General features: G+C 37.9%; 1 non-coding gene across 1 annotated transcript; it reads right to left on the bottom strand.

Moving 5' to 3' along the window:
- Positions 1–3899: 3899 nt before the first annotated feature.
- Positions 3900–4041, bottom strand: LOC120539851. Its single transcript, XR_005635707.1, has one exon. It is a non-coding gene; the product is annotated as a U4 spliceosomal RNA (small nuclear RNA).
- Positions 4042–19789: the final 15748 nt, after the last annotated feature.

The raw sequence follows: 19789 nt of genomic DNA, 5'->3' as shown, positions 1-19789 counted from the left end.
GTCATCTACTAGCACCGAATCTAGAACTTGTTTACACCTGATGCAGAATGGAGTGCTCCTGGGATAGACTGTGTCACCGTAAAAATGACTGAGCACATTTGATAACAGACAGATGGATGGAAGTAATTGATCATATGTTGAATGATCTTGCACTATACTTGCTCTTGCTACTTTGAATTCTGGTATTGTTTGCTCAAGTAATTGTGAATCTCTGAGGAGGAAGCAAAAATCATTTAGAAAGACTTGGACAAGCTTCATAACTGAGCAAACACTTGGAAAATGCACTTTAATGTAGAAAAGTACAAAGTGCCACTCATGGGCAAAAGGAATGTCAATTATTAATACAAGATTGCCAACACTATCCTACAGGAAGCAACCTCTTTAAAGGATTTAGGGTTTATTTTGACACAACATTGTTATCTTCTAATGTAAATGAGACAAGACAAGTAAAAAAAATTTGGGGAAGCACTTCAATAGTATAAATGCAAAATTGGAGGCTTTCAGCAAAAAAGTATATTGAGTATATTTTATACAGTACATAAAATGTATGTTGTCGTACCTTGCATAACTGAATAACCTTTATGGCACAATAACAATTCAATACATTTATGGTCACTACAGTATTTGGATTTAATAATTGTCATGTGGGAAAAGGCTGACTCTCATAAATAAGTAGAGCCAAATAATGCAGTCAAGGAGCTTTTAAATTCAGCTGTGTGAAAAATGATGGCTGTCTGATTAAATGCGATTTTAGTTCCCTCTCCTTTCTCTTTCTCAGATCGCACTTTGGAAGGACGTCGGTTTTGTCATTTTTATGAACAGTTCGAAAATGCCTTTCCACATTTTCCTTCTTTGGAATAGCAATAATAGATTGACAGATTGTGACATTGTGAGAAAAAAATCCTCTTCCAATTCCACATCCAGCCCATACCCTCCCCAAACAATTTTTTTTAAATCCCTTCTTTAGTCGATATAAATTGGAAGGCTAACTAGATGACAGCCGGAGTTTTGCAGTACCTCGCGCGTTTGATCGTGCATGCGGGATGACCAGTGTGTTAGAACAAAAGAGATCTCAGACTGGCCGCCCTGTATGTCAATCAAGTGGCAAATGCCATAGGGAGGATATATGATAGACTAATGTTTAAAAAAAAATTTTTTTAATGCAACACGATCTACCTGCACTACCTTTGTGATCTACCTGGTCTAAGTGTTCCCCGAACTAGAAGTTAATTGCTATGTGTTTCCTAAACATGCTTTCTCAGGAGCACACAGGCAGTATTCACCACACAGAATGCATTACATTCATAATAATAATAATCATATTACAGTTGCATACTTGATATCATTGTCATGATGAAATGCATTAAAGCGTGTATTAAACATGTGGGGGCACAGTAGCTCTGCAGCAGCAGTTCCAGCAAGCATCAAGTGCAAGGCAGGAACAATCCCAGGACGGTATAGCCGCTCCTCGCAGGGTGAATATGAGCACACACATACACTAGTAGAATCCATTTAGCATCACCAAATCCCCCATCCTGAATGCCTTTGGAAGTCAACATTTCAACTTTAATCTTAGCATAGACCTTTTTTTCTACACTGTGTCCCTATTTCTTTACTTGCTCTCTGTGGCTCCAATATGCTTCCGTGAGACACTCAAACAGTGGGTTGCGACCCACTTTTTCTTGTCGACTTTGATAACTGACCACTTCTTTTTTATTTCAGGCACTGTGAAGCTTTCTGAACTTGAACTTTTGAGTGCCTTCACCACTCTCTGCTACTCCACTAATTTCCTTTTGTTGCTTATACTACTCCTTAAGCCACCAAATATTATGTTTTTCCTTGCCTCCACTTCACTGAGCAGGACCTCAATTTTGCATTTGCTGAAATTCTTCTTTTTTGCATGTGCTTTTGCCATTGTCCTTTAACAATACACTGAATGGAAGGGGCTATGTTTATTGATTTGCATATTCAAATAGGTATAATTTTGGGAGGAGTTAGAGTGGGGCTGTAGGCGCACACACGTGTGTTAAAATTCACACTGATTGGGATTTATAAAGGGAAAGTGTGTAGAACTTTGCTTATGCACAGTTTTATGCATCTGAATATTTTTTATGCATACACACATTTCTGCTTTTGTCCATACGGTATACTTTAGTATGAATTCTATGCAGGGTGTTATACATAAGGCCCCTGGTTATTAATTTGATTCCAAACAATTAAATGTGACTCGTTCAAGAAATGTACTAGTTTATATATATTATTTTTTTCTTTAAAACCAACAATTCTTTTCCTTTTTGAAAACCCCATACCATAAATTGAATTACAAGATCCTTTTACCTTGAGTTGTTAAGTTTGAATTGTTCCTAGTAACTGTCTACAGTCTATATGATGATTTTACTACTTGTTAGATGTCTTTCTTATTCCTATGTCACTCCACTTTCAATTGTTATACATTAATTTTGTCTGTTATGTATTCTTAATTCTACTTTTAAAATATTCCTATATGGTACTTTAACTAATCAACAAACATCTGAAGAAGTTACATTTTCTTTCATGTTTCATTACATTTTCATATGTACTGTGACCACTGTGGAGAGCGACATTGAGCCTCAAATACCAGACACAACTAAATCAAAAACAGTTTAGAGAGATAATAAAAGTTTTGTATTACCCACAGACAGTTTCGCCAGATTTTTAATGATACCACAATGTATTGATAATAAAGCTCCTACTTTTCCAACTCTTTCCACTCCTCCATATAAATTTTCTTCCTTTGACTCCCAACTCTGACTCAGCTAGATGAAGTAGAATGCTCCTTTAATTTTTGACCTGGGAGCACTCCTGGTGTCATAGCATTGCATGCCAGAAGCACTTCCGAGTCATACTGAAGTTCCATAAAATAGAAAGGTCCATTTTTCAAAGTGCCCCCTGTGGTGCCCAAGGAGGCCAAGAGGGTGACCTTTCCATACTGCAATACCCAGGCAGTCCTGCAGGGGCAGATAGTGGGCTCCAACTAGGGAAGCACCACCACCTTTTGTGCTGGGGGAATGAACTATTCAAAGGTCCACTTCCCTTGCCCATCCATTATTGGGACAGAAAATGAGGACAACTCTAGCCATATTGTGTCTCCATTCTTGTGCTCCATCCATCTGCAGGACAGACTATCATTCCCATCCCCAGTCAGGATGCCAATCCATCCAGTCTGGCACTTGCAGTACACTATACATAAATCAATTTATCAATCCACTTCTTCAGATTTAGTCTGACACTGACTGGCTGACCATATGGGGCACACATACAGTCTCTTAACGGTTTGGGGTGGATTTGAGGACTGAAACCTGTCCCAGTAAGCACTGAGTGCAGGAACAGGACATAAATCCATCGCAGTGCGAACACATCCCAAAAACCGCTGAATATAATTAATGGTCTCCTCACTCAAGGAGACGTAGGGTGGGATGGAGCTTAGCCTCCCCGTGATACTACTGCTCAAGGCAGAACCTGACTTCTAAGTTTGTTTAATTTAATGACACTCTGCTTACATTCAATACATATGATATGCGCTCCAACATGGAGTCACTGCATGCATTTATTTCACTGTCCAACAGCATGTGTCTCATCATACAGCATATTTGTTTTAAGATGTAATAAAAGTTTCAGCGTACATTATGAAAGTTCCACAATACAGTATATGTATTAGGAAAAAAAATGAATACTCAACGAAAAATGGTTTATGTCAGAAACTGAGCCTTATACACTTTATACTCTACGTCCAAATGTGCACACTCACATAACAATCGCTATAGTAAATCAACCCGCATAAAAAAGACCCATGGACAGAAAATGCCAACATTTATGAGCTTCGAATAAATTTTTTCTAACTTTAGCTAAAACAATTTAAGTCTCCGAAGAGACTTTCAAAAATTGCTATAGCCGATTATATTTCAAACCGTCTATAGCGGGGTATTGGGAAAAGTTTTCAACTAGCAATAATCGCGCCTCAGATAAACTTCACTGGCTACGAAATTGCCTCTGCGCAAAGATAACCATGTTAAATTTCTCATCAAGGTAGGACTAATAAAGCCTCAAATGAGATATATGGTTTTCAAACAAAACAAATAACTATTTACTAAGATATATGGTTTTCAAACAAAAAAAATAACTATTTACTATGTGATTACTAATCTATATATTGCACTGTGCCTGTTACTGCAGGTTTCGACAACATGATTATCTGGATATGTTAAATTAGCAATTTTTATTCAGAGAGAGTAGGATATATCTGATTGTTTCCTATATAGGAAACCTAATTTGAATAGTAGACACGCCCTCAAACTATCACCTCTCCGCCCACTAACCCTCCTCCCTCCTCCTTCCTCCTGCCTCACTTCTCCGCCCCCTTTCCCCGGCTACTTCAAGCCGTAGGACATAGAAACAAAAAATGTAAGCAATCAGTCATTTTCTAACCGGTCTAGTGCTAAACAGGGATTTGGGGGTCAGCTGGAACCTATCCTAGCAAGCGAGTATTAACTTTCTGCTGGCGACTCGCCACACTACAAAGAGATGTAGGCATAGTACAATCTAACACAGTATTGGCAAACTCAATTTTTTTGAAAAAAAAAAAGAAAAAATTGTTACTGCCACATATTTTTACATCCAAGTCGAAAGAGATACACAGCCACGGTCTATATGTGGCCATTTTTGGAATACGAAATGAAACAGGAAAAACGTCAACAGCAACACACACAGAGGAGAAATTAGGATTGTAAGTTTGTGCTGCGCTACATGATTTCTGATCAATAGGTTTTAAAATGTAATGCAGCATTTTATTCTCTTTTTAAATCGATTCTGCACATTGTCTGAAGGATGAAAAGCTTGTGTCTGTGTAAAGTGACATGCAATATGCAGCCCAGAAACTGAGGTGTCAAATTGAATTTGGTGTTAATTGTGCAGAGACTGTCACTGCAACTTAAGAAAAACTGCAGTAAAGCAGCACCTCATCTGGAGGCATAAAGGATAAAAAGAGCATAAGGTTCTGTCTTCGTCTGTCTTATAAATATAAGTTCAGTACTGTGTTACTATCATACCCTAATGACTGACAGTAATTAGACGGTGACCTGGTTTCAGATATGGGTTGAAAGATCAAACATCCACATTGTGTATCATCAAACGAAGAGCAAACATTAAAGGAATTCAAGAAATTGGTATCTTCACACCTTGTGTATTTGGTTAGATTTCTGGTCTGGACTCAGTTTGCAAAGTCTGAGTAACAAGTAGATGCCAAACTGAATAGATTTTGTTGATTCTCAGCACAAATAGAGAATGCCACAGCCCTACTGTGCAGTGTCCATGCTGAGCGGTATGTATTATAAAACACAGATTCAATGAGTAAGTTATGTAGCAAGATAAACTTTTTGAAACTGTAATGTACCGTTCTGGAGATGTGTTTACACCAATGTGCTGCTGGAGTGTGGGAAGGCAGTGCCAGCTGTAGGAAAATCACACATGTGCAGCTTTGCCAGCAGTGGCATCCCTTTGGAGACAGCTGGGTGCTGGCTATGACTTGGCATCACATGGCAGAACTTCTGAAAAGCAACACCAGTCAACTGCAGGCAAATGTAGGATGTTTTTCTTTTCTTTTTTTCTTCTCTGATTCAAGCATGCCAGACTTCAGATTTCAGTTTAAAGGTCTTGTGTAGCAGTGTCATCACCTTATTTTTCTTACTTTTGCTTTCTTTAGGTCTTCATTCAGAATGACATCATATTTGTTATTCAATATACAGTTTCTTCTCTTTAAAATAATTACATTGTGAAATGCATATTTCCATGAAAAGGATATGCTTCATCGTATTTCTTTTTAATTTTCTATGTTGCATTATACTTTGTACGTTTTTGACCATTTAAATTTTTCTTTGCTCCTTTGTGCTTCTTACTTCGATTTTTAGTATGTCACCTATGTATTTAAATAACACCGGCCTTACTTTTCACTTCAGTCTTTTTCATTTTTGCTCTAATAGCAACAGAATACAGTTTGTTGCACTATTCATTCAACTGATAGTCCTTCTTGTTGACCTTTTTCGCAAAGCTGTTTGTGACTGGAAAGTAAAAGTAGCCTCCCAGTAGCATCACATGAGTCACCCGCCAACACATATAGGAGCAGATTGTTCCAGTATATTTAAGAGATGACATTATCAAGGTAAGGAGTTTATACTCTGAGCTGTATGTAGCATCAGTGTTAGCTTCTACAGTCAACTGAGTACATTTTGTGCTGATTTGTGATTTATTTAACACTTGTTTTTCTTTTTGCATTGTTTTGCTTGCAGATAGATAGATAGATAGATAGATAGATAGATAGATAGATAGATAGATAGATAGATAGATAGATAGATAGATAGATAGATAAGGAGTTTACCAAGCATAAGGATAGATAGATAGATAGATAGATAGATAGATAGATAGATAGATAGATAGATAGATAGATAGATAGATAGATAGATAGATAGATAGATAGATACCACTTTATTTGTCACAAAGGGGAAATTTAGCTTTTAATAGAACCTCAAGAAATGATACAAAAAAGAAAACCAGCAGCACCCCCACCACATTAAGCACATGCAAAACTTACAAAAAAAGATGAAAACTTCTAACTTAGCTAAAGACACAAGATCAGTCATAGTAACATATTATACAGTAAAGGCTTACTGCTGTAGGTATAAAGGAGTCCTAGAAGCTTTTCTTGACACATTTCCATCCATCTATTTTCTAAACGAACTTTATCCAAAGCTAGGCCATGGTGGGACTGGAGTGCATCCCAGCAAGCAAAGGCCACAAGGCAGGAACCATCTCTGGACAAGGCGCCAGTCCATTTCAGGGTGAACAAACACACACACACACACACATTAGGGCCAATATAGCATCACCAATCCACCTAAATGTCTTTGGGCTGTGGAAGTAATGCTGTGACCCATTTGAAGTGGGAAGCCAGAATTTTTACGTTTCTAGTCAGAAATTTTCAACTGTGATGCTCCCACTGGTATGTCAAGTCTAAATTTGTCTTATTTCAGATTATGATGTCAATCCAAAATATTGATTTACACCACACATTGCATTGTAGTATTATGCTGTTTATTAGCACTTATGTCTAGTTGTGATTCATTAAATCAATCGTACACAGAGTACTTTCTATCTTCTATCCGTGGACATGTTTCTATAGTGTTTAAATGTGCAAAATACCATGTAATTTGTTATTATCAACTGGTATTTATTCCAAAAAAGCAAGCATAACAAAAGTTTTCCTGGAGGCATCAATATTGGTTTTTCAAATGTTTTACTGGAACACAGTCAGCTTGGGTGTGATGTCATTCCCAACTCTAATATCCGAGGTAAATGAAATGCAGCACAATCCCATGTGGACACAGGGAAAACACAGAAACTCCACCAGAAGAAACGGGGATGTGAGCCCTGGCCTCCTTACTGTGAAACAGCAGAGCTACCACAGCATCACCCCTTTTGACACATTTATGCTGCATAATTTGTTGGCTGAAAGTCCTCAGTGTTAGTGTGCCAGAGAGGGGATGTGAAGAATTGTTCATGATGGCACTCAGTTGTGTTTTAATTCTCTCCTCCGCTACTACCTCCAGGTGTTCCAGTGTGTGAACACAGCTGTTAGTTATGAAAACAGTAGCACTGACAAAAAAATTTCAAATTTATACGCTTTCATCTTCTGTAGTGTTCTCAACCTGGAGATAAACCTTCCTGCTCTAATTTCCACTACAATTAAATTTCGGCTTCTACACCTCAACTACACACAATTGTTTTTGCCCCATTGTAACCTGGTTGCAAAGCAGAAAAGAACAATGGTAGGCTGGTGCTTCATAGACCCAGAGAGATGGGGGTCAAAACATGGTGGAAGAATTATCTCTATGAAGACTGCATGATCTTCCATTGTCTGAGTGACTTTATTTATTATTATTAATAACTGCACATCTACCAGACAAGGATGACATGATACATGTTGATTAACACAAGCAAGGAGGAATTTCACTGTACACTTTGCACATGACAATAACAATCCTCTAAACCCACTAAGGTCCTCTTATTCTGGTAATCTTGTTGTGTCCCACACTAATCTACACTCCATGGGTGACAGCAGGGCCTTCAGCTGTATAGCACCCAGACTCTGGAATGACCTACCGAAATTAATTAGATCAGCTGACTCCATGAATTCTTTTAAAAAACAACTCAAAACTCATCTGTTCAGGAAGGCTTTTAGCTCTACTTGACTTTATTCCTCTTCTCTCAGTTTAACTCTATGTCAAGACGCTCATGTGACCTGTGTGTATGTGCTAGACCATCAATTATGATGTCTCTTAGGCTTTTTTTCTCTGATTTTACCATCTTACTCTTCTTTATTTATTTATCTGGTTTAGTACAGTTAGTTGGTGAGGTGTTCCGGGCACGTCCAACCGGGAGGAGGCCCCGGGGAAGACCCAGGACATGCTGGAGGGACTCTGTCTCCCGGCTGGCCTGGGAACGCCTTGGGATTCTCCCGGAAGAGCTGGAAGAAGTGGCCGGGGAGAGGGAAGTCTGGGCCTCTCTGCTTAAGCTGCTGCCCCCGCAGCCCGACCTCGGATAAGCGGAAGAGGATGGATGGATGGTTTAGTACAATGCTATATACTGCATACCCTTAAACTCTGTAAAGTGCCTTGAGCATGGGAAAGGATCCATATAAATAAAATGTATTATTATTATTAAACCTAAGAACCCAGCACACTATATACGAAATTCCAAAATAGTATGGCTAAAACACCTTCAGCATAAACACAAAGTGTAATGTTAATGTTTAGCGCTGCATACTTCAATTTCAAAAGATGTGCATGTTATTTATAGATCCAAATTAGTATGTTGTGGACATACACATGAGGCTGCCTTGCAATGGATTCGTACCCCAATCATGGTTGGTTCCTGCTTTGCATTTCAACTTGTCTGGATTAGTCTCATGGGGCCAAACATGATATAAAATGAAAATACACATTTTATGGACAGCTCATTCAAAAGTGTGTAGCAAATAGCAGAGAAAGTCTGCACTGCAATGGCTACATCCACAAGGTTTCTTTCCAAAACACCCACCCCCAATTTCTCTAGCCTGTGTTTTTTAAGCTGCCATTGGGGTTTCAGGGAGAGAGCAAAATATACTGAACAAAAGACTTGACAATATGAGAAAATAAAAAGCTAAAATTGCTGTCATCCATTCAAGAGTTCAATAGTACAAGATAACTAAAGCTTAATAATTAATTTGCCTGCTGTAATGAGCACTGCAATAGAGGAGACAGACATACACACTCACACATACATACACATAGACCACTGCAGCTGCTGGGCTCCACCCATTTGAGAAGTGCCTCTGACTGCTACAATATCTTTCTGACATTTTAACTATTTCCTTAATATATAACATAACAACAGCAAACAAGAGTTAAATAAGCGTCTTGGTTTATGGATGCACAATGCGTTAAAATGCTGCTGCTGTTTTGCCATGGCATGTTTGCTTTTCTATAATGTTAAATTTCTTCAGTTATTCATTTAGAGATGCAGTCAGAAGGTGGATGCTGTACAGCCTCATCTGTGCATCGGCTGATGTGTTGATTCGGGTGTTTTGAGTATTGAAATCTGCATCTCCTGTGGCTCTTTGTTATCAGCTCTCTTAACAGCAGTCCCTTTGATGGAGTGTGACACACCGTTTATTTCAAATGCATCATTTGCAGTTTATATTTTCATGAAATTAGATGCCAATTCTTTCACACTTACATTGACTCCTACACTATTGTTGTAAGGCTGAACAACAGAGAGCACACACAGCCCCTGTGACAACATATCTTTCATGTTTACCATTCTTTTATTGATGCCATTGAATGCTAATGTAATAATCTAACGTTACAGAAAGGTTTTTCCCTTGCATCAGGTCATGTTTATTTTTAAAATGTGCAGACACACATTACTATGTCTAATAGGGATTTTTAGGAGTCTTTTTGACTGTAGACAGTTCATTGTAAACACAAGCTTGCTCTATGTCGGACCACGTTAGCGAGAGCAACTCTGATCTTTGCAGTTCTAAATCACTACCCCTACTTTGAGCTCCGCCTTCATTAAGCATTGGATTGGTTTAGAAATGTGACACTGAGTGAGCCATGTAAATGTTTCCACCTTGTTTTAGGCAAAATTCATTAATGGTTGTCATCTGCCTTCAGTGAGACTAGACTGGATAGATTCTGTGCCCTGTAACCCAGGACTGGAATAAGCTGTGATGATTGGTGGTATTAATTAAAATCCTTAAAATTATAGCAAAGCATTAAATTATAACAAGAAATGAATCAGTTTTTATTAAAAAGGCAAAAAAAAAAATACAGTAAATGAGTTGCCCATATGTGCTATTACATTTGCTTGAGTGAAGCAGTATCTTCCTTTCAGAATACACTATGGTGTGCTGTTCCACAATGCATACCATTTTTATATATCCCAAAAAGAAATAAACAACAGTTTGTGTACTTTTGTATAACAAATCAAAGTTTGCCAAAAAAAGAGAGGTTGGGGAGTAGGGGAACTGACAATTGAACCCGATGCATAGCAGCCGAGCTGGGCAATTTTCTTTTCCAGATTTACCTACTGCGATCTTGCAGCTTGGCTCTTTAAGTGCACTGACAGTTCTTTGTTACCATCTAGTGGTTGTAATTGGTCATTAAAGGCACTTTTTATAGAGCCACTTTTAATATGGGCAGAGTGAAAAAATCCACCCATGATCTTTTTATTCAAAAACACAGCCATAAAAATAAAAATAATAATAACAACAATCCATCCTTCAAGCAACAATCACTGTAATCATGCTAACAACTACACTCAATTTTACAATTCATAGTCGACTCACAAGCACCCATTTCAAATTTAGGATCACATAGGACCAGAACATATCCAGGCTGTGTAGTGGGACAAGGCAGGAGCCACATCCTAGACAGGATGCCAGTCAATTTATGGGCATCCTCACACACTCTTGCTTTTATTCCAATCTAGAGTCTCCAACTAACCCAACACCCATGTCTTTGTATTGTTGTATTAATAAAGCAGTTTTCAGGAATGCCCACACAACTAATAGCAGCTAAGTTGCTGCTTTTGGGACCTTCACCAGGACAAGCAATGGGAAAATAATTTGAGGTAAATAAAAATAACAATACTCTGTATATATTTGTGCTGAATACTGCATATGATGTGCATATTGCATAGCATTTGTGTGTTCAGCAAGTTTTCATGCTGTAAATGTGTACAATATAAAAATGTATTATATGTTACAAGGGCTAATTGACCCAGAGCAGGCCCCTTCCAAATGAATGAAAGGAAAAAAGGAGTATAAAAGTATAAAATACAATTATTTATTACTGCTGGTTATAAACCCATATCATTTTGATTGTTTTTTGGAAACCTTACAACAAACAACATTAACAAAGTGAAAACAGTTAAAAAACATAATTGAGTTATATACTAGTCACAATACTGCATACAAGTGATATAAAAATAAAGCAAAATATAAATATATGAAAAATACGAAAAACAAACTAAATGTTACCAAACACCCTAAAATAATCAGACATAAAGTTCAACATATAGGGTTAGACTATAATCTTATCGATAGTAAAAAAGCGAAAGAATGATCACAAAACACTCTTTAAAAGTTGAGACAAACAATATATTAATAACAATAGCATAAAAGCAGCAGTCAAAAAACTAGAAGAAAAGAACAGTTAGCGTGTCAAGAAGAAGAAGCTCTTGAAGTGTCTTATCGAATGACCACGCAACAAACTCTGTCACATTTCCAGTACCTGCTGGTCTTATACTAGCCCTTAATTGTTACTAATTAGTCCCACCTGGTACATTCCAAGAATGAATGTAAAATTTCACAATGGGCACAATTTGCAGCAGGTCTTCTGACTGAGGTTCAGATTGTAGCTCTATGTGTAAGTTTTTGTTTCTTTCTCATAATAGCCAGCATATAATGTTGATTAGTAACTTTAAAATGGGTAGGCATGTATAAATGTATCCTGACTTGTACCCAGTCAGCTCTTTGCAAACCTAAACTAGTGGTCCCAGCCATAAGATTGTCCTTTTTGCCATTAACTGTTGCATTGAGAGACACATGATGACGTCTCACAGCGCTTTGTAGTGAGTGGCGGTTCTCAAACTCAGTCCTGGGGACCTCTTGTGGCTGCAGGTTTATATTTCACCCAACCTCTGTTTATAATTGGGCTCCCAAGTAAGTTATTTCCCAGTTTCTGTGTTTTGGGGTTAATGTAGAAATTACAAAACTACTTTGTGAAATATTTTTAACAGAATTTTCATTTTGTTTTTTATACTGCATTTCAAGGTGGTCTTGTTGAGCGTTTAATTGTCATTATTAGGAATAATGGAAGGGAGCAAACTATACTGATAAAAGGCAACATAATAGGAAAACAAAAAAGAGAGTTAAGCATTTAAAGCTATAGCAAAAAGAAAAATATTTCTACATGTGTCATAAATGTAAAAATCATACTGCTGCGCTTATTTGAATGCTGAATAACAGAAGAGAACAACACTGGTTGTGGATTTGGTTGCAACTAAAACCTGCAGCCAAAAGTAACCCGCAGAGCTGAGTTTGGAAATCACTGCTTTAGAGCAAAGGGGTCCCCAACCCGTCGCTCGCGAGCTATCGGTAGCTCACAACCTTTTTCCAAGTAGGTCGCTAAGGGGTTAATGAATCCTACATAAATTTGAAAACTTGATTAGTCAAATCAGGGGTCGGCGATCTTTCCAAAAAAATCATATAACGATCCTTTAAGCACAAAATCACGATCCACAATCTGAATTGCAATCTAACTTTTCAATGTGGCATACACTTAAGAGAATATCCGGACTCAAACTTATCAAGACCTAAGTAACACTTAATTTTAAACATCAAGTTTAAAAATTTTCAAATAAAAAAATTAAATTGTTCTCTCGTTCGCTAGCTAACACTGCCGTTTCGCGGATCTCTGATTCGCGAAAATATATCGTAGTTCTCTCGTGAAAAGCGGACATACATACAGACATTGGATTTTATACCTCGTATATTATATATTTGAGAAAACCTTCAAAATAATGTGCAGTTAAAGTCTCAACAACATTCTCAGCATTTCTGAAGCTTAGAAGAGCCATAAGAGTATAAGAATCTTTACCAAGCAGCCCTGAAAATGTCGCTTTGTTTAGGTCTAGATAACCTCTGTGAGTCTGCCTTTTCTGGCATGAATGTCATGAAATCAAAGTTCAGAACAAGACTGACAGATGAACATTTAAAAGACTACATAAGAGTGAACTTAAGTGGCTACACTCCATCATACAACTCTCTTGCTGTCTCCATGCAGTGTCAGTCATCTCACTAAATAAAAAACACATCACACATGCAACTGGACATGTGAATACCCTTGTGAAGTGAAACAGTGACATGTAACAAAATGACAAATGAATAAGTAATATCAGTGTATTTGTAATTGAATTGTTTTGAGAGCATTCATGTTTTAATTCAACGGTATGAGATACACTAGAAAAAGCAAACACATATACAAAATGCACTTCCAGGTGAACTAAATATTTTTTGTGATGTTTTAATGCAAAATGTGAGTTGTGGACAACAACATTTTGTAAATGTTCAGGCAAAACAAGCGTATTCACTTTATTTGGGTTGCAATATGCTATGAGAATAAACGTTAGAAAACATGAGTTGCTCTCGAACATTTTCATTTTGTAAAAGTAGTTCTCAGGGGAAAAAAGGTTGTGGAGGCCCCTGTTTTAGAGAAAGTAAACTCTTCTTCCGGAGTGTCATTGACGCTGCAACTTTCCTGAGTAAATCGGAGGTAAAGACTTCAATTCCCACAATCCACTGCTTCTTTCTGTTACTCCGGTGGCTAAAGGAATCAAAAGTTATTCGTTCGATCTACATTTTCTGGTTTCAAAAACATCTGATAAGGGGTGCAACAAGTTGTTTTGAAGTGGTATGCGAGATTTATTTATTTTTTGCCCCGTAACGATGTACAAGTGGTTACGTGGCATTTTAAACGCTCATTCAGTGACCATGTTTGTTTTTCCATCCCACATGACACTATTCATCCATCCACATGACACTAGCGTTCAGTTAATGTACAACTAGGAGGTGTTACCGGGGAATGGCCAATAACAGGAGCGCAAATGGGTGGGGAGAGGGGGTGCGGAGGATGCATTTTATGGGGGTCCGTATTATCCTTTATCACTTATTGACAACGACTGTTCCACCTGCCGCGGCGGACTAAATTATAGCGGTCTTTGTTCAAGGGGGATCGGTCGTGGCTGACTATAAGCACATCAATTTGTCTTTGTCATTACCCGATTTGCGCGCTCAGGCGTATTGAAAGCCTAACGTGCCGTAAAGTGTTCACGCATGCGTTAAACAGATTGGGCTGTACCGTAAAGTGTGTGATGACGTAGCCTTTCAATACGCACGCAATAATAATTTAGTCCGCCGCGGTAGGGGTATACAGTATATATACAGTGCATCCAGAAAATATTCAAAATGGATTAAATTCATTTTTTTCCTCAGAATTCTACACACAACACCCCATAATGACAACGTGAAAAAAGTTTACTTGAGGTTTTGCAAATTTATTAAAAAAAAAATGAGAAATCACATGTACATAAGTATTCACAGCCTTTGCTCAATACTTTGTTGATGCACCTTTGGCAGCAATTACAGCCTCAAGTCTTTTTGAATATGATGCCACAAGCTTGGCACACCTATCCTTGGCCAGTTTCGCTCATTCCTCTTTGCAGCACCTCTCAAGCTCCATCAGGTTGGATGGGATGCGTCGGTGCACAGCCATTTTAAGATCTCTCCAGAGATGTTCAATCGGATTCAAGTCTGGGCTCTGACTGGGCCACTCAAGGACATTCACAGAGTTGTCCTGAAGCCACTCTTTTGATATCTTGGCTGTGTGCTTAGGGTTGTTGTCCTGCTGAAAGATGAACCGTCTCCCCAGTCTGAGGTCAAGAGCGCTCTGGAGCAGGTTTTCATCCAGGATGTCTCTGTACATTGCTGAAGTCATCTTTCCCTTTATCCTGACTAGTCTCCCAGTTCCTGCCGCTGAAAAACATCCCCATAGCATGATGCTACCATCACCATACTTCACTGTAGCAATGGTATTAGCCTGGTGATGAGCGGTGCCTGGTTTCCTCCAAACGTGACGCCTGGCATTCACACCAAAGAGTTCAATCTTTGTCTCATCAGACCAGAGAATTTTGTTTCTCATGGTCTGAGAGATCTTCAGGTGCCTTTTGGCAAACTCCAGGCAGGCTGCCACGTGCCTTTTACTAAGGAGTGGCTTCCGTCTGGCCACTCTACCATACAGGCCTGATTGGTGGATTGCTGCAGAGATTGTTGTCCTTCTGGAAGGTTTTCCTCTCTCCACAAAGGACCTCTGGAGCTCTGACAGAGTGACCATTGGGTTCTTGGTCACCTCCCTGACTAAGGCCCTTCTTCCCCGATCGCTCAGTTTAGATGGCCGGCCAGCTCTAGGAAGAGTCCTGGTGGTTTTGAACTTCTTCCACTTACAGATGATGGAGGCCACTGTGCTCATTGGGACCTTCAAAGCAGCAGAAATGATTCTGTAACCCTCCCTAGATTTGTGCCTCGAGACAATCCTGTCTTGGAGGTCTACAGACAATTCCTTTGACTTCATGCTTGGGTTGTGCTCTGACATGAACTGTCAACTGTGGGACCTTATATAGACAGGTGTGTGCCTTAACAAATCATGTCCAATCAACTGAATTTACCACATGTGGACTCCACTTAAGCTGCAGAAACATCTCAAGGATGATCAGAGGAAACAGGATGCACCTGAGCTCAATTTTGAGCTTCATAGCAAACGCTGTGAATACTTATGTACATGTGATTTCTCATTTTTTTTATTTTTAATAAATTTGCAAAAATCTCAAGTAAACTTTTTTTCATGTTGTCATTATGGGGTGTTTTGTGTAGAATTCTGAGGAAAAAAAGAATTTAATCCATTTTGGAATAAGGCTGTAACATAACAAAATGTGGAAAAAGTGATGCGCTGTGAATACTTTCCGGATGCGCTGTATATATATATGTTATGTAAAGTATGTAGTGTTTTTATTTTCCCACTCACGTAATAAATGATATAGTTTCCTTTCCGTTTTGATCTATTGTTGCAATTTCCCTCTTATGAGCAAATTGTGTTTGTTTAAAAATATCTTTAGACATTAATTATTATTAACTAGACATTAATCCCATTACAATAACGGGCACTAGAACAGTATTGCATAAAAATTATTAGGAACAGTCTATATTAAATAGCAAGGGACCTTGACCTCATTCTGTTTGTTGTCTTAATTTTTTTGTTAAAAATATTTTTGCAAGAAGCCTAAAGTAAAATATTAAAAATAAAATAGAAATGTATATGACAATACAGTAAGTATAATTAATATTGCCTTAGTGTAAAACTTTGTAACAATCTGTAATACACAATATCTGAAGAAGATATTTAGGAAAACGTTTTTATTTTTTTACCTCATGAAATTTTTCAATAAAATTTCATTATAGACAACACTTTTTGTAAATACTCTTGTTCAGGACCATCTACAACGTTGACAACAACATCTGTAAAACTTCTAACTCTTGATAATGCAACATATAACTGACCGTGGCTTAATACTAGTTCTGGCAAGTAAATGCCAACTTTTTCTAAGGTTTGCCCTTCAGCTTTATTAATTGTTATGGCAAAGGCTAATGTAACTGGAAATTGTCGCCTTCTTAAGGTAAAGGGTAAATTAGTAGAGGATGGAGCCAAATCAATACGGGGAATATTCTTACGCTCATTTTCTTTTTCTTCAATCGATCTATTTGCTCGTATTTTTCTTTGTCTTTCAGCCTTTCTTTTGTTGATGTTTACTTGCTGATTTGACCGCTTTTCCAGGAGATGTTGCTTATATAGGATTTGATTGTCTGTATCTTTTGTCCTACTTGACGTGTCCTTTTTTTGGGTGGCATGCTGTTAGTAGATAGTTAGTAAACATGCACGGGGCAGTATGTGTGGCGTCTGCCCAGCAACGGATTTTATGTGCGCGGCCGTGACTACCCAATCAGCACTCTCCCCAGCAATGCTGTCCTTTATTTGCTTATCATGCGCGGCCAAGGCTACGCCATTCACTGTGTGCCCAGCTTACAGTGTATGTGCGTCTACAGTATTTGTAATATATTTATTAGTAGTGATGTGTTTTTAATGTTATTTCAAGGCATCTCTGTAAACCCCCCGAGAAACCAACTTACCTATTAATATAATAAAACTGAACTGAATGTAACAGCTGTAAAATAAAATATTCTCCACTAACTGAGCAGAATTTAAACAGCATGAAATAGTTCAGTTTATGATGAACACCATGTGGACAGAGGGCAGTGATATTCTTTCTTACAAGTTTAATCAACATAACACACTGCTGTTTGTGTGCAGAATCCTCATCTCGTGTGAATGGTTTTATTCACCCATATTGATACAGAGCCAGCTCATTTGTATAACTTTTTTAAAAAAAGGAAATACAATACACTTTTTCATACATTTTTTATTGAATAAATAAATTATATGTTTAAAAATAGAAAAGTGAAATATCTATGAACAATGTTTGTCAAAAAAAAATTATGCACACAAATTTTATATATATATATTAGAAAATTCATTAATAATAAAAATGTCTAAAAAGGTAAATGCATTTAAATAGAACACAAATACAATGAAAATGGCCAACAATGGGGAGGATTTTGAAAACTATTAGGGAAAGGGAACACAAATATATTTACAGATGTTTAAAAAAAATGTTAGCCAAGGTTTTGAACAAAAAAGGAAAAATGCTATTTTAGCTTTATGAACAAGATACTGCTCAGAGTCAGAGTTATTATCCAGCAATATTCCATAAAAATGTGTTCTATTTAAACTGACATTTTTCCTGATCTGTCCCTTAACATTTGTTCACTAAAAATATTTCTATATCACCTTTGCTTGCAAGTGTAGCCCAAATTGCTCTACAAAAATATACAGTTACAAAGAAAATTGAAGGCTTTATAAAAGTAAATAAGAAGCAAATGGAGGGGTCCTTGTCCTTTGTTATAAATACACTGCCTGGTCAAATGGTCAGGGACAAAGACAAACTTGCGGCTTTCAAAGATGCTGGGGATAATAAACCTCTGGGGGTTTCAAGCCAAAGCACGCACAGCCCGCTCTGCACATCCCAGCATACATAATTATGGCCGTGTCACTCTAATCACAATTCCATTTTAGGACATCTTGTGAACTTTTCTTCTATCACAGGCAGTTGAAGTTGATGTAACAGACGGTGGAGACGCAGGGGGGCACTATTGCAATAAAGTGGAAAAAGATAACACAGAAAAACAGCATAAGTTATTGCCCAGTGCAGAGCTTATAAAGTGTACACAGTACCATTTCTAATCTATTACAACCAATGCAAGTAATTAAGAAAAAGCCAAATTAGAAAAGTGGGCTTGCTGAAGTTTTTCAAAATGTTTGATATTTGTAGCCTGACAGTTCTCTATTGGCAAAGCATTCCAGATTTTGTTGCATGAGTACAGAAAGCTGTCGGTTTTTATGGTTGATCTTGTAATAAAAAGCAAAGCAACATTTGAGAAAAGAAATGTTGGGAGCTGACCCTCCAAGATACAGGCAGGGTCTAAAATATGCCTTCTATATATTTAATAGAACCTTGAAATCAATTCTATGTGAGACAAGCAGTTAGTGCAATGAGACCGAGAAGAAAAAAAACCCAAAATAATAATAAAAATAATAATAATACATTTTATTTATATAGCACCTTTCCCATGCTCAAGGCACTTACAGAATATAAGAAAGAATGGCAGGGTATACAGTATATAGCATTGTACAAACCAAGTAAATAAATAAAGAAGATTAAGACAGTAAATTCAGAGAAAGCCTAACAGACAACATAATTGATGGTCTAGCACACACATACAGGTTACATGAGCATCTTGACAGAGAGGTAAACTGAGAGAAGAGGAATAAAGTCAGGTAGAGCTAAAAGCCTTCCTGAACAGATGAGTTTTGAGTTGTTTTTTAGAAGAATTCATGGAGTCAGCTGATCTGATTAATTTCAGTAGGTCATTCCAGAGTCTGGGCGCTATACAGCTGAAGGCCCTGTCACCCATGGAGTGTAGATTAGTGTGGGGCACAACAAGATTGCCAGAATCAGAGGACCTTAGTGAGCAGGCAGGCACATAGTGATGGAGAAGGTCACTGATGTAGTTTGGTGCAAGGTTATTTAAGGCTTTGTAGGTTATTAGTAGGATTTTATATTTGATTCTGTAAGACACAGGGAGCCAGTGAAGACGGAGCAGGATGGGTGTGATGTGCTTGCTGCTGCTGGTTTGAGTAAGGAGTCTTGCAGCTGAGTTTTGAATAAGCTGGAGCTGTGATATAATATTAGAAGGGGCACCTGCCAGCAGCGAGTTACAATAATCGATGCGGGATAAAAGCATGGACAAGTTTCTCAGCATTAGAAAAGGAGAGGAAAGAGCGAAATCGGGATATGTTACGGAGGTGAAAGTAAGAAAGTTTCTTAATGTGATTTATGTGGGCGGAATAAGAGAGGGAGGAATCAAAAATGACACCAAGATTCTTTGCAGTAGAGGCAGGTCTGATGAGATCACCGCCAAGATGGACTG

This window comes from Polypterus senegalus, chromosome 11 (assembly GCF_016835505.1).
Source record: "Polypterus senegalus isolate Bchr_013 chromosome 11, ASM1683550v1, whole genome shotgun sequence".
NCBI lineage: Eukaryota > Metazoa > Chordata > Cladistia > Polypteriformes > Polypteridae > Polypterus > Polypterus senegalus.
The sequence above is the reverse complement of the archived record's forward strand: the minus strand, read 5'-3'. Positions and strand labels throughout refer to the sequence as shown.